The sequence below is a fragment of the Hyla sarda genome, chromosome 9 (genome assembly GCF_029499605.1).
Source record: "Hyla sarda isolate aHylSar1 chromosome 9, aHylSar1.hap1, whole genome shotgun sequence".
Lineage (NCBI taxonomy): Eukaryota > Metazoa > Chordata > Amphibia > Anura > Hylidae > Hyla > Hyla sarda.
Genome location: NC_079197.1, coordinates 150410037 through 150423383, shown reverse-complemented (window position 1 = coordinate 150423383; position 13347 = coordinate 150410037). Strand labels below are relative to the sequence as shown.

The 13347-nt window shown below is 48.5% G+C and overlaps 1 long non-coding RNA gene across 1 annotated transcript in view; it reads right to left on the bottom strand.

The window, feature by feature from the left end:
* LOC130291675 (uncharacterized) overlaps nt 1-13342 on the bottom strand; it is a 98431-nt gene extending 85089 nt beyond the window's left edge. The window contains exon 1 of the long non-coding RNA XR_008847994.1: nt 13329-13342. This is a non-coding gene — a long non-coding RNA (uncharacterized LOC130291675). The remainder of the gene's footprint in view (nt 1-13328) is intronic.
* Nucleotides 13343-13347: the final 5 nt, after the last annotated feature.

Genomic DNA, 13347 nt, shown 5'->3' with positions numbered 1-13347 from the left:
AGCCATTGGTTGCTATGGCAGCAGGAGGCTAGATCATGGCTTCCTGTCTGCCTGCTATGGAAGCCTGTGAGATCCCAGCCACAGACTGGATCGCACAGGCTGCAGGGATGTGGAATTCCTATCGCCCGACGCCCGGGACTAGCAGTTTTGGGCGCCGGGCAGGTGAATTTATCCGGCCCTTAGCCCGGCTTCGGGCAAGCAGGGCCGGACCTGACAAGTGCAGCGGCGATCTGCAGTCTGTATGGAGCGGGATCCCGACTCCTGCCCGTTCCATACTCTGCAGCCTGTGTCCTCCGAAGCAGAGCAGGGGAGATGAGAAGCTGTGTATTTGTCTTCTCTCCCCTGCTCTGCAGACGTGCGGGGGGAGATGAGGGGCTGTGGCTTATTTCTCCCCGTGCAGACCTGCGTCCTCTGCCTCCACCCCCCCCCCCCAGCTGTAGCTTCCGAGAGCTGAGGGGAGGAGGCGCGTCTGCACGGGGAGATGCATGCGGCGCTCTGCAGTATGTATGGAGCGGGCTCCGGACTCCTGCCCGCTCCATACTCTGCAGCCCCCGGCTGTTCTCAGTAGCTGGGGGCCGCTGCTAATAGCCAGCATGCGGCGATCGCCGCGGCTGGCTATTAACCGTTTAGATCGCTGCTGTCAAAGCCGACAGCGGCGTCTAAAGGGACATGTGAATGCTCCCTGGTGGGCTAGTGGGGTGGATCGCCCCCCCGATCGCAGGGGGACGATCCACTATGGAGGGCTTACCTCTGTTCCCTGCTGTCCCGGCTCTGTCATTGATAGATCCTGGCTGGACCAGGCTCTATCAATGGATCACAGAGCACACAGATCAATAGAGTTCAATAGAACACTATTCATCTGTATGAGGAATCTAATGATAATAAAGTGTAAAAAATAAAATAAAGATAAAATAAAAAAGTTTTAATAAAAGTTTGAAAGACACACATTAACCCAGTGGTCTTCAAACTGTGCCCCTCCAGATGTTACAAAACTACAATTCCCAGCATGCCAGGACAGCCGTTGCATTAACCCCTTCCATGTTAAAAGTTCAAATCACCCGCTTTTCCTATATAAAAACATGCAAACATAATAAAAATAAACATATTTAGTATCGCTGCGTGCGTAATTGTACGACCTATTAAAATATAACATTATGTATCCCGTACGGTAAATGTAAAAAAATACCAAACCACAGATTTGCAATTTTTATAATATCCCAGAATAAAAAGTTAAAAAGCGATTAAAAAGTCAGATCAATACCAAAATGGTACCGATACAAAAACTGATTATGGCGCAAAAAATGAGCCCTCATACAGCCTGGTATGCGGAAAAAAAATAAAGCTACAGGGGTTAAAAAATGGCAATTAAAAAAATTAGAAAAAGTTCAGAATTAGTAAAACATGACGTAAACGATGCAAATCTGGTATTGCTGTAATCAGGTGACCTAAAGTATAAAACTAACATGTTACCTCAACCACAAGGTAAATGGCGCAGAAAAGAAAAACCACCAAATCTGCTAAATTATCTTTTACTATTTCAATATCACCTCCCTTTAATATATATATATATATATATATATATATAAATTTTTTTTTTTTGGTTCAGAGAATATGTTATTGAAAAATTAAAAGGTATCATTATAGTAGGTAGTTATGGCTATTATCAGAGCGTAAAAGCGAAAATTGGCCCGGACAAGTGGATCGTCATGAGGGACAAGTAGATTTTGCTCCATTTTAGTCCCGTGGACAAGTACCGTATATACTCGAGTATAGGCCGAGTTTTTCAGCACGATTTTTCGTGCTGAAAACACCCCCCTCGGCTTATACTCGAGTGAACTCCCCCACCCGCAGTGGTCTTCAACCTGCGGACCTCCAGAGGTTTCAAAACTACAACTCCCAGCAAGCCCGGGCAGCCATCGGCTGTCCGGGCTTGCTGGGAGTTGTAGTTTTGAAACCTCCGGAGGTCCGCAGGTTGAAGACCACTGCGGCCTTCAACATCATCCAGCCCCCTCTCACCCCCTTTAGTTCTGAGTACTCACCTCCGCTCGGCGCTGGTCCGGTCCTGCAGGGCTGTCCGGTGAGGAGGTGGTCCGGTGAGGAGGTGGTCCGGGCTGCTATCTTCACCGGGGAGGCCTCTTCTAAGCGCTTCGGGCCCGGCCTCAGAATAGTCACGTTGCCTTGACAACGACGCAGATACGTCGTTGTTAAGGCAACGGCTCTATTCCGGGCCGGAAGCGCGGAGAAGAGGCGCCCCCGGTGAAGATAGCAGCCCGGACCACCTCCTCACCGGACCACCTCCTCACCGGACAGTCCTGCAGGACCGGACCAGCGCCGAGCGGAGGTGAGTACTCAGAACTAAAGGGGGTGAGAGGGGGCTGGATGATGTTGAAGGCCGCAGTGGTCTTCAACCTGCGGACCTCCGGAGGTTTCAAAACTACAACTCCCAGCAAGCCCGGACAGCCGATGGCTGCCCGGGCTTGCTGGGAGTTGTAGTTTTGAAACCTCTGGAGGTCCGCATGTTGAAGGCCGCAGTGGTCTTCAACCTGCGGACCTCCGGAGGTTTCAAAACTACAACTCCCAGCAAGCCCGGACAGCCGATGGCTGCCCGGGCTTGCTGGGAGTTGTAGTTTTGAAACCTCTGGAGGTCCGCATGTTGAAGGCCGCAGTGGTCTTCAACCTGCGGACCTCCGGAGGTTTCAAAACTACAACTCCCAGCAAGCCCGGACAGCCGATGGCTGCCCGGGCTTGCTGGGAGTTGTAGTTTTGAAACCTCTGGAGGTCCGCAGGTTGAAGACCACTGAGGGCGAATGATGAGAAGAGGATGATGAAGGGGGGGGGGGTGTGGGGATGATGAAGGGGGGTGTGTGGGATGATTACAAGGGGATGATGAAGGGGGGATGTGTGGGATGATGACAAGGGGATGATGAAGGGGGGATGTGTGGGATGATAAGGGGATGTGTGGGATGATGACAAGGGGATGATGAAGGGGGGATGTGTGGGATGATGACAAGGGGATGATGAAGGGGGGATGTGTGGGATAAGGGGATGTGTGGGATGATGACAAGGGGATGATGAAGGGGGGATGTGTGGGATAAGGGGATGTGTGGGATGATGACAAGGGGATGATGAAGGGGGGATGTGTGGGATAAGGGGATGTGTGGGATGATGACAAGGGGATGATGAAGGGGGGATGTGTGGATAAGGGGATGTGTGGGATGATGACAAGGGGATGATGAAGGGGGGATGTGTGGGATAAGGGGATGTGTGGGATGATGACAAGGGGATGATGAAGGGGGGATGTGTGGGATAAGGGGATGTGTGGGATGATGACAAGGGGATGATGAAGGGGGGATGTGTGGGATGATGATGAAGGGGGGATGTGTGGGATGATAAGGGGATGTGTGGGATGATGACAAGGGGATGATGAAGGGGGGATGTGTGGGATGATGACAAGGGGATGATGAGGATGTTAATGACGGGTCTGGATGATGACAGGGGGGGATGAGGTATTTCCCACCCTAGGCTTATACTCGAGTCAATAACTTTTCCTGGGATTTTGGGTTGAAATTAGGGGTCTCGGCTTATACTCGGGTCGGCTTATACTCGAGTATATACGGTAGTTTTTTATAAAATTTCCACACCCCTGGGCTGTAATGTGTACAGCTCATCAGTACAAATGTATTGCAGCATAGTATAACCTGTAAAAAATGAAAAATAAAATAATAAAAGGTTCTTCAATAAAAGTATAAATGCCCCTTTCCCAATAAAAGCCCTGTATTATCATTTAAAAAAAACACAAGTCTTATACATACTAGGTATTGATGTGTACTATAAAGCTATAATGTAAATTATCTCGCACGGTGAACGCTGTAAAAAAAACAGCAACAAATAAGCACAATAAAAAATACAACTTGTCCCGCAAAAAGTAAGTCCTCAGTCGGTAAATGATAACACAAGAAAGGGAAAAAATGAACTTTGCTCAGAAAAGGAAAAAGAACATAAAAATCTATATAAAATGGCCATCGCCATAATTTTACTGACCCACAGAATAAATATAACATAACTTTTACCGCACAGTGAACACCATAAAAAAAAAAAAATTTTACGAATTTTACAGTTTTTACAATATTTTGGAGTTTTTCACAAAAAATGCTGCATGTGCCAACAAAAATGCACCACTTATATAAAGTTCAAGATGTCACGAAAAAACTGTCTCAAAATCGCTCCGCTCAGCAAAAGCGTTCTAAAGTTATTACCATTTAAAGAGACACGTGTCAAGTTTTAAAAAGGTAAAAAAAAATGGTTCCGTACTTAAAGAGGTACCCGGTGGGGGGAAAAAAAATTCTAAATCTACTGGTGCCAGAAAGTTAAACAGATTTGTAAATTACTTCTATTAAAAAATATGAATCCTTCCAGTATTTAGTAGCTGCTGAATACTACAGAGGAAATTATTTTCTTTTTGGAACACAGAGCTCTCTGCTGACATCATGAGCACAGTGCTCTCTGCTGACATCTCTGCCCATTTTAAGAACTGTCCAGAGTAGGAGAAAATCCCCATAGAAAACACATGCTTCTCTGGTCAGTTCCTAAAATGGACAGAGATGTCAGCAGAGAGCACTGTGCTGGTGATGTCAGCAGAGAGCCCTGTGTTCCAAAAAGAAAATAATTTCCTCTGTAGTATTCAGCAGCTAATAAGTACTGGAAGGAACACTAAGACGAGGTTCAGAATATGGAATTCTGTTTAGAAATGACGCTTAGATATTCGATGCAGCAGAGTCCCATGTGTACTTCCCCAAATCTATAAGAGAGGTGCATGGTGCAGGTTCTTCCTAAATAGCAAATGAGCTCAGATGTAGACAGGTTTTCAAAGTGTGGTCCAGGCTGGTGTAAGATTGTGCACAACCTTTAGTGTTTGTACAAAGATTTTGTGACAATATAAAAAAAAAAAGTACAATATAAAAAAAAGTAAATTACCGACCACCTCAAAAAGCATTCAAGTTGTTTTCTTAAATGAGTGGCGTAAAAATTTGGTGATTTTTTCAGCCATTGTGCAAAAAAATTTTTACAAAAAAAAAATAAAAATGTGTAAAACAAGTGAAAATTTCCCTCAGCAAGTTTATGCGTTTTTTTTTTTTTTTTTTTTATTTCTTTTTAATCGACAGGCATTTTTCCTACAGGATTCTTTATAGGATATGATAAACAAATGTACCGTATATACTCGAGTATAAGCCTAGTTTTTTAGCAGGATTTTTCGTGCTGAAAACTCCCCCCTCGGCTTATACTCGAGTGAACAAAAAAAAAATACTTTTCTGGCTTTAGCTGTGAGGGAATGGTCCCGGCCGTCCATCTCCGCCTGTCAATCCCGTCTCAGTGGTCTTCAACCCGCGGACCTCCTGATGTTGCAAAACTACAACTCCCAGCATGCCCGGACAGCCGATGGCTGTCCGGGCATGCTGGGAATTGTAGTTTTGCAACATCTGGAGGTCCGCATGTTGAAGACCACTGAGAAGGGATTGACAGGCGGTGATGATGACGGGGAGTTGATGATGACATGGGGGGATGATGTATTTTCCACCCTAGGCTTATAGTCGAGTCCATAACTTTTCCTGGGTTTTTGGGGTGAAATTAGGGGCCTCGGCTTATATTCGGGTCGGCTTATACTCGAGTATATACGGTACCTATTAAAAAAAACTTCATACATCAAGGGCACGGGTTGCAGTAAGTGGATCTATTAGGAGCCTGGATATCTATCCTAATATGGCCTTGTTTTTTGCATCGTCAAGGGTCATCATTTGAAATAGTGTTGTTTGATTCACATCGTATTTCCCACTTTGTCCCCTGAAGATACTGACACCATCTAGGTGAAACACGTCGGGACTGTGGAGTTTTTTTTTTAACCCCTTAACGACGCAGGACGTATATTTACGTCCTGCGCCGGCTCCCGCGATATGAAGCGGGATCGCGCCGCGATCCTGCATCATATCGCTTCGGTCCCGGCGCTCATCAACGGCCGGGACCCGCGGCTAATACCACACATCGCCGATCGTGGCGATGTGCGGTATTAACCCTTCTAAAGTGAAACTGAAAGTATCCCGGCTGCTCAGTCGGGCTGTTCGGGACCGCCGCGGTGAAATCGCGGCGTCCCGAACAGCTGATCAGACACCGGGAGGGCCCTTACCTGCCTCCTCGGTGTCTGATCGACGAATGACTGCTCCGTGCATGACATCCAGGCAGGAGCAGTCAAGCGCCGATAATGCTGATCACAGGCGTGTTAATACACGCCAGTGATTAGCATAGGAGATCAGTGTGTGCAGTGTTATAGGTCCCTATGGGACCTAAAACACTGCAAAAAATATGTAAAAAAAAGTGTTAATAAAGGTCATTTAACCCCTTCCCTAATAAAAGTTTGAATCACCCCCCTTTTCCCATAAAAAAAATAAAACAGTGTAAAAAAAAATAAAATAAACATATGTGGTATCGCCGCGTGCGTAAATGTCCGAACTATAAAAATATATCATTAATTAAACCGCACGGTAAATGGCGTACGCGCAAAAAAATTCCAAAGTCCAAAAAAGTGTATTTTGGTCACTTTTTATACCATTAAAAAAATGAATAAAAAGTGATCAAAAAGTCCGATCAAAACAAAAAAAGTTATAGGGGTCAGAAGATGACATTTTTAAACGTATAAATTTTCCTGCATGTAGTTATGATTTTTTCCAGAAGTGCGACAAAATCAAACCTATATAAGTAGGGTATCATTTTAACCGTATGGACCTACAGAATAATGATAAGGTGTAATTTTTACCGAAATATGCACTGCGTAGAAACGGAAGCCCCCAAAAGTTACAAAATGGCATTTTTTTTTTCGATTTTTTCGCACAATGATTTTTTTTTCCGTTTCGCCGTGCATTTTTGGGTAAAATGACTAATGTCACTGCAAAGTAGAATTGGCGACGCAAAAAATAAGCCATAATATGGATTTTTAGGTGGAAAATTGAAACGGAAAAACCCTGAGTCCTTAAGGGGTTAAATATATATATTTGGTCCTCTCAGCCTTAGGTCTACTATTGTTATACTGGGTGATTTGTTCTTTTGGTCAGGTCAGTTGTTACGCCTAGCGCTCCGGGTCCCCGCTCCTCCCCGGAGCGCTCACGGCGTCTTTCTCCCTGCAGCTCCCCGGTCAGTCCCGCTGACCGGGAGCGCTGCTCTGTCATGGCCGTTGGGGATGCGATTCGCACAGCGGGACGCGCCCGCTCGCGAATCGCATCCCAGGTCACTTACCCGTTCCCGTCCCCTGCTGTCATGTGCTGGCGCGCGTGGCTCCGCTCTCTAGGGCGCGCGCGCGCCAGCTCCCTGAGACTTAAAGGGCCAGTGCACCAATGATTGGTGCCTGGCCCAATTAGCTTAATTGGCCCCCACCTGTTCCCTGGCTATATCTAGTCTCCTCCCTTGCACTTCCTTGCCGGATCTTGTTGCCCTTGTGCCTAGTGAAAGCGTTTTGTGTGTTTAAAGCCTGTGTACCAGAACTTCTGCTATCTCCCCTGACTACGAACCTTGCCGCCTGCCCCCGACCTTCTGCTACGTCCGACTTTGCTTCTGCCTACTCCCTTGTACCTCGCCTATCTTCAGCAGTCAGAGAGGTGAGCCGTTGCTAGTGGATACGACCTGGTCACTACCGCCGCAGCAAGACCATCCCGCTTTGCGGCGGGCTCTGGTGAAAACCTGTAGTGGCTTAGAACCGGTCCACTAGCGCGGTCCTCGCCATCCCTCTCTGGCACAGAGGATCCACTACCTGCCAGCCGGCACCGTGACAGTAGATCCGGCCATGGATCCCGCTGAGGTTCCCCTGCCAGTTGTCTCTGACCTCCCTACGCTGGTCGCCCAGCAAGCTCGTCAGATCGCCCAACAAGATCACCAGCTGTCGTACTTGACCACCATGACACAGCAACTCCAGTCACAACTACAGCAAGTACAGTCACAGCTACAGCAGCAACAACCATCTCCTCCGCCAGCTCCTGCACCCCTTCCGCAGCGAGTGGCCACTCCTAGCCTCCGCCTGTCCTTGCCGGACAAATTTAATGGGGACTCTAAGTTTTGCCGTGGCTTTCTTTCACAATGTTCCCTGCACTTGGAGATGATGTCGGACCAGTTTCCTACTGAAAGGTCTAAGGTGGCTTTCGTAGTCAGCCTTCTGTCTGGAAAAGCCCTGTCATGGGCCACACCGCTCTGGGACCGCAATGACCCCGTCACTGCCTCTGTACACTCCTTCTTCTCGGAAATTCGAAGTGTCTTTGAGGAACCTGCCCGAGCCTCTTCTGCTGAGACTGCCCTGCTGAACCTGGTCCAGGGTAATTCCTCCGTTGGCGAGTACGCCATACAATTCCGTACTCTTGCTTCTGAACTATCCTGGAATAATGAGGCTCTCTGCGCGACCTTTAAAAAAGGCCTATCCAGCAACATTAAAGATGTTCTGGCCGCACGAGAGACTCCTGCTAACCTGCATGAACTCATTCATCTAGCCACTCGCATTGACATGCGTTTTTCTGAGAGGCATCAAGAGCTCCGCCACGAAAAAGACTTAGATCTCTGGACACCTCTCCCACAGTCTCCACTGCAATCTGCGCCTAGGCCTCCCGCCGAGGAGGCCATGCAAGTGGATCGGTCTCGCCTGACCCTGGAAGAGAGGAATCGCCGTAAGGAAGAGAATCTTTGTCTGTACTGTGCCAGTACTGAACATTTTTTGGTGGATTGCCCAATCCGTCCTCCACGTCTGGGAAACGCACGCTCGCACCCAGCTCTCGTGGGTGTGGCGTCTCTTGATGCTAAGTCGGCTTCTCCACGTCTCACGGTGCCTGTTCGGATTTCTACTTCAGCCAGCACTCCCCTCTCAGCCGTGGCCTGCCTGGACTCTGGAGCTTCTGGGAATTTTATTCGGGAGTCCTTAGTGAATAAATTCCGCATTCCGGTGACCCGTCTTGTCAAGCCACTCCACATTTCCGCGGTCAACGGAGCCAGGTTGGATTGCACCGTGCGTTACCGCACGGAGCCCCTCCTAATGTGCATCGGACCTCATCACGAGGAAATTGTATTTTTTGTCCTTCCTAATTGCACTTCCGAAATTCTCCTTGGACTACCCTGGCTTCAACACCATTCCCCAACCCTGGATTGGTCCACTGGGGAGATCAAGAGTTGGGGTCCCTCTTGTTCCAAGGACTGCCTTCAACCGGTTCCCAGTACTCCCTGCCGTGACCCTGTGGTTCCTCCTGTATCCGGTCCCCCTAAGGTCATTAAGGACTCTGCCTGCCACAGGAAATGCCTCTCCCCCCCTCCCAGTCCCATCAGGCATGCCTCTGTGTCCCCTCATGGCCCTCGTCCTGGTGTCACACTGCCCCGTGCCAGGTCTCGCCCTCTGCCCTCTCTCCCCATTCCTACTCCTGCTGTTCTGCCTGCCGTTGAGGAATCCCTCCATCCTTTCCCGGTGTCCTCATCCCAGGGGAGGCAGTTACCGGACAAAGAGAAGGGGAGACCTAAGGGGGGGGGTACTGTTACGCCTAGCGCTCCGGGTCCCCGCTCCTCCCCGGAGCGCTCACGGCGTCTTTCTCCCTGCAGCTCCCCGGTCAGTCCCGCTGACCGGGAGCGCTGCTCTGTCATGGCCGTTGGGGATGCGATTCGCACAGCGGGACGCGCCCGCTCGCGAATCGCATCCCAGGTCACTTACCCGTTCCCGTCCCCTGCTGTCAAGTGCTGGCGCGCGCGGCTCCGCTCTCTAGGGCGCGCGCGCGCCAGCTCCCTGAGACTTAAAGGGCCAGTGCACCAATGATTGGTGCCTGGCCCAATTAGCTTAATTGGCCCCCACCTGTTCCCTGGCTATATCTAGTCTCCTCCCTTGCACTTCCTTGCCGGATCTTGTTGCCCTTGTGCCTAGTGAAAGCGTTTTGTGTGTTTAAAGCCTGTGTACCAGAACTTCTGCTATCTCCCCTGACTACGAACCTTGCCGCCTGCCCCCGACCTTCTGCTACGTCCGACTTTGCTTCTGCCTACTCCCTTGTACCTCGCCTATCTTCAGCAGTCAGAGAGGTGAGCCGTTGCTAGTGGATACGACCTGGTCACTACCGCCGCAGCAAGACCATCCCGCTTTGCGGCGGGCTCTGGTGAAAACCTGTAGTGGCTTAGAACCGGTCCACTAGCGCGGTCCTCGCCATCCCTCTCTGGCACAGAGGATCCACTACCTGCCAGCCGGCACCGTGACATCAGTGTACATCAGGCAACAGTGATTTGTATGTTTTACTGATCCAGAGTGGACTAATGTAATCTACCTACACATATACTGTCTACGGTAACCTGGTAACTTAACTCTATACATGAGACCTGTGCATATAGCTATATCATTGATATAACTGCTCAATATACAGAGATGTATATCTCTGATGTGTATATGAATTTGTTCTTGTATAGTGTTGTTTACTCACTTTGATCTGGGTTTTTTATTTTAAAGGAAAACGGTCATCCCGTTCACCCACATTAAACCCAATACACCGGGTTATAGTGCAGGTGGACAGGAGACTGATGCGGGGTCTTTAATATATATACCTTTTGTTTGGCGCGCGGTCCCTCTGAAGATCGGCTTCTATCTACGCTGAATTGCGCGCTGGAGGCGGGCCTGCCGGCTGGATTTCAATATTCATGGTTACTGGTCATGCGAGCGCTTGTGCCTACCTCCCACCTCCAGCGCACAATTCAGCACAGAAGGAACCCGATCTCCAGAGGGACCGGGTGCCGGACTGCAGGTATGTATATTAGTCAGAGACCCCGCATCAGTCTCCTGTTCCCCCGCACTATAACATGGTGTATTAGGTTTGCTGTTGGTGAACGGGTGACCGTTTTCTTTTAATCTTTGGTAATTATTAAAAGTTATGTTTTGAATGTCAGTGCTACAGTACGGTTTTCATTTTAGGACATCGTCAGTCGTCAGACTTAACTTCGTCCTCCGTCAGGTGAAACGGCGTCCCGCCTCCTCCCTCACACCAATCATGTCATCCTTCAGCCACAACTCCATCCTCCCTCATCCGAAACTCCCTCGTCCAAAACACCGTCATGCCTCAGACGATTCTCCCTCAGACGCAACTTCCTGTCGCATAGCGGAACCGACGCTGCACAGCCTGTATAGCAGAGTCGAAACTGTGAAATTTGCACGTGTACTACAGACACTACATGTTCTACCGAGTCTGTATAGCAGAGCCGACACTGAATAGCGTGTACAGCAGAACCCGTATAGCAGAGAGCCGACAATGACTCGGTTCTGCTACATGGCAGGAAAGTTTTTCGTCTGAGGGATGACGGAGTTTCGGATGAGAGACTTTAGGATGACAAAGGAGGGATGACGTAGTTTCGGATGAGAGACTTTAGGATGACAAAGGAGGGAGTTGCGGCTGATGGAGATTGGAGCGAGGGAGGAGGCGGGATGCCGTTTCACCTGGCGGAGGACATTTTTACGGCTGATGACGTCCTAAAATGGACACCGTACTACAGTAAACCTCTTTCTTTTTCCTCCTTTCCCCTCGTATAAAAAAAAAAAAAAAAAAAACACAAAAACACTTGTAAAAAAAAAAAAAAGAAAAAGAAAATACATAATACTTGAACACCAACAAAAATGTGTCAGGACGGAATAAAAGTCCAGTATTGCTAAGGCCCCGTTCACACCTTCTTTTTTTCCTTAGCCCAAACGTAATCACTATTAAACTAGGCTGGATCCATTAAACTCAGTGGGCCCGCTGTCAGTTTGCTTCGGTGTACCTTTTTATCGATAAACTTGTTTCCAACATCCATGGAAAATGGGAAAAGCCCTATTTGGCTTGAAAAATGTAAAGAAAATAACACACATTTAGGGTAAGTTTGAACGTGGCAGGTTTTTGGCAGACATTTCTGTGACTCTGAGTGGGGATAATTCAGATAAATAGGATGTTTTAAGAATTTTTTGCAACAGGTCTGTCACGTCTGAATTCACCCTAAGGGCCCGTTCACAATGAGACAAATTCCGGGCAGAGATTCTGCGTGCAGCAGGCACCGCCGGCACTATGACCTTTAGATATGTGCCGTGTCCCCATTAATGGCAATGCCGTCCGTGCAGAATTCCTCCCCAAAAAATAACACTACAAACTATTTTCTGATTGGGAATTCCAGGTGCAATCTGAATCTCAGCAGCGTCCCATTGCTGTCAATAGGATTCCGCAGCAAAATCCTATTGACAGTAATGGGACGCTGCTGAGAAGAGGATTGTGTGGACATCTAAGGCTAAGTTCACACTACGGAATCTCCGGGCTGAAAATTTCCGCCCGGAGATTCCGCGTGTGGCCCGCTAGGACCGCGCGGACACTGCAGTCTCCAATAGACTGCATTGTGTTCCGCGAGTATTTCCGCCTCAACAATGAGCAACGCCATTCTTCAGGCGGAAATTTTCAAGCAGATTTTTCCGTTCGCAAGTTCCGCTTCACAAATTCCGAAGTGTGAATTTGCGAAGGGAAACCCATTCTCTACACTATACATTTAAGTAAGCGGAATTTCTGGCTGCGATTTCAAAGCCGAATTGCAGGCGGAAATTCTGTAGTGTGAACCTTGCCTAACCGCTGTCCGGCAATACTGGGAGTTGTAGTTTTGCAACATCTGGAGGCACGCTGTTTGAAAACATAGGGGACTCCATGGCGCTGCAGACCACTAAACAAGTCCCACTAAATAAGCCAATATGTGTAGGAAGCGGGCCGAACCTAGTCACTGACTACATTCAGCCATTAGTGGCCTGTTGCTGTGTGCGCCACGGTATACATTGGCATCCCTTGTTGGAAGCTCTGTCAATGGAGAAGTAAAGAAGAAAAAACGTAAGTGAAAGACTGTCGAAAAAGGGTTAGGCTGGGTTCACACTGCGTTATGGACTTCTGGGATGCGGAGAGCAGCGAATGCCATTCATTTCAGTGCCTTGAACTCAGAAACCTAGTGACTTCATTTGGGACATATTCACTATTTTAAGCGGACTAGACAACGCAGCAGACCCCACTGAAAATACGGTATACAGCCAATGAAATGTGCGGCACGGTATAGGTAGGCATCCTGGTAGCCCTATATCAGTGTTTCCTAACCAGGGTGCCTGCAGCTGTTGCAAAACTACAACTCCTAGCATGCCCGGACAGCCAAAGGCTGTCCGGGCATGCTAGAAGTTGTAGTTTTGCAACAGCTGGAGGCACCCTGGATGGGAAACACTGCCCTAGATGTTGTGTGAACCTTTAGCCTTATCAATACACTTTCTATAGGTGACCATGTGTGAAGCAGCTCTCCACCTCTTCACCTCACATTCCT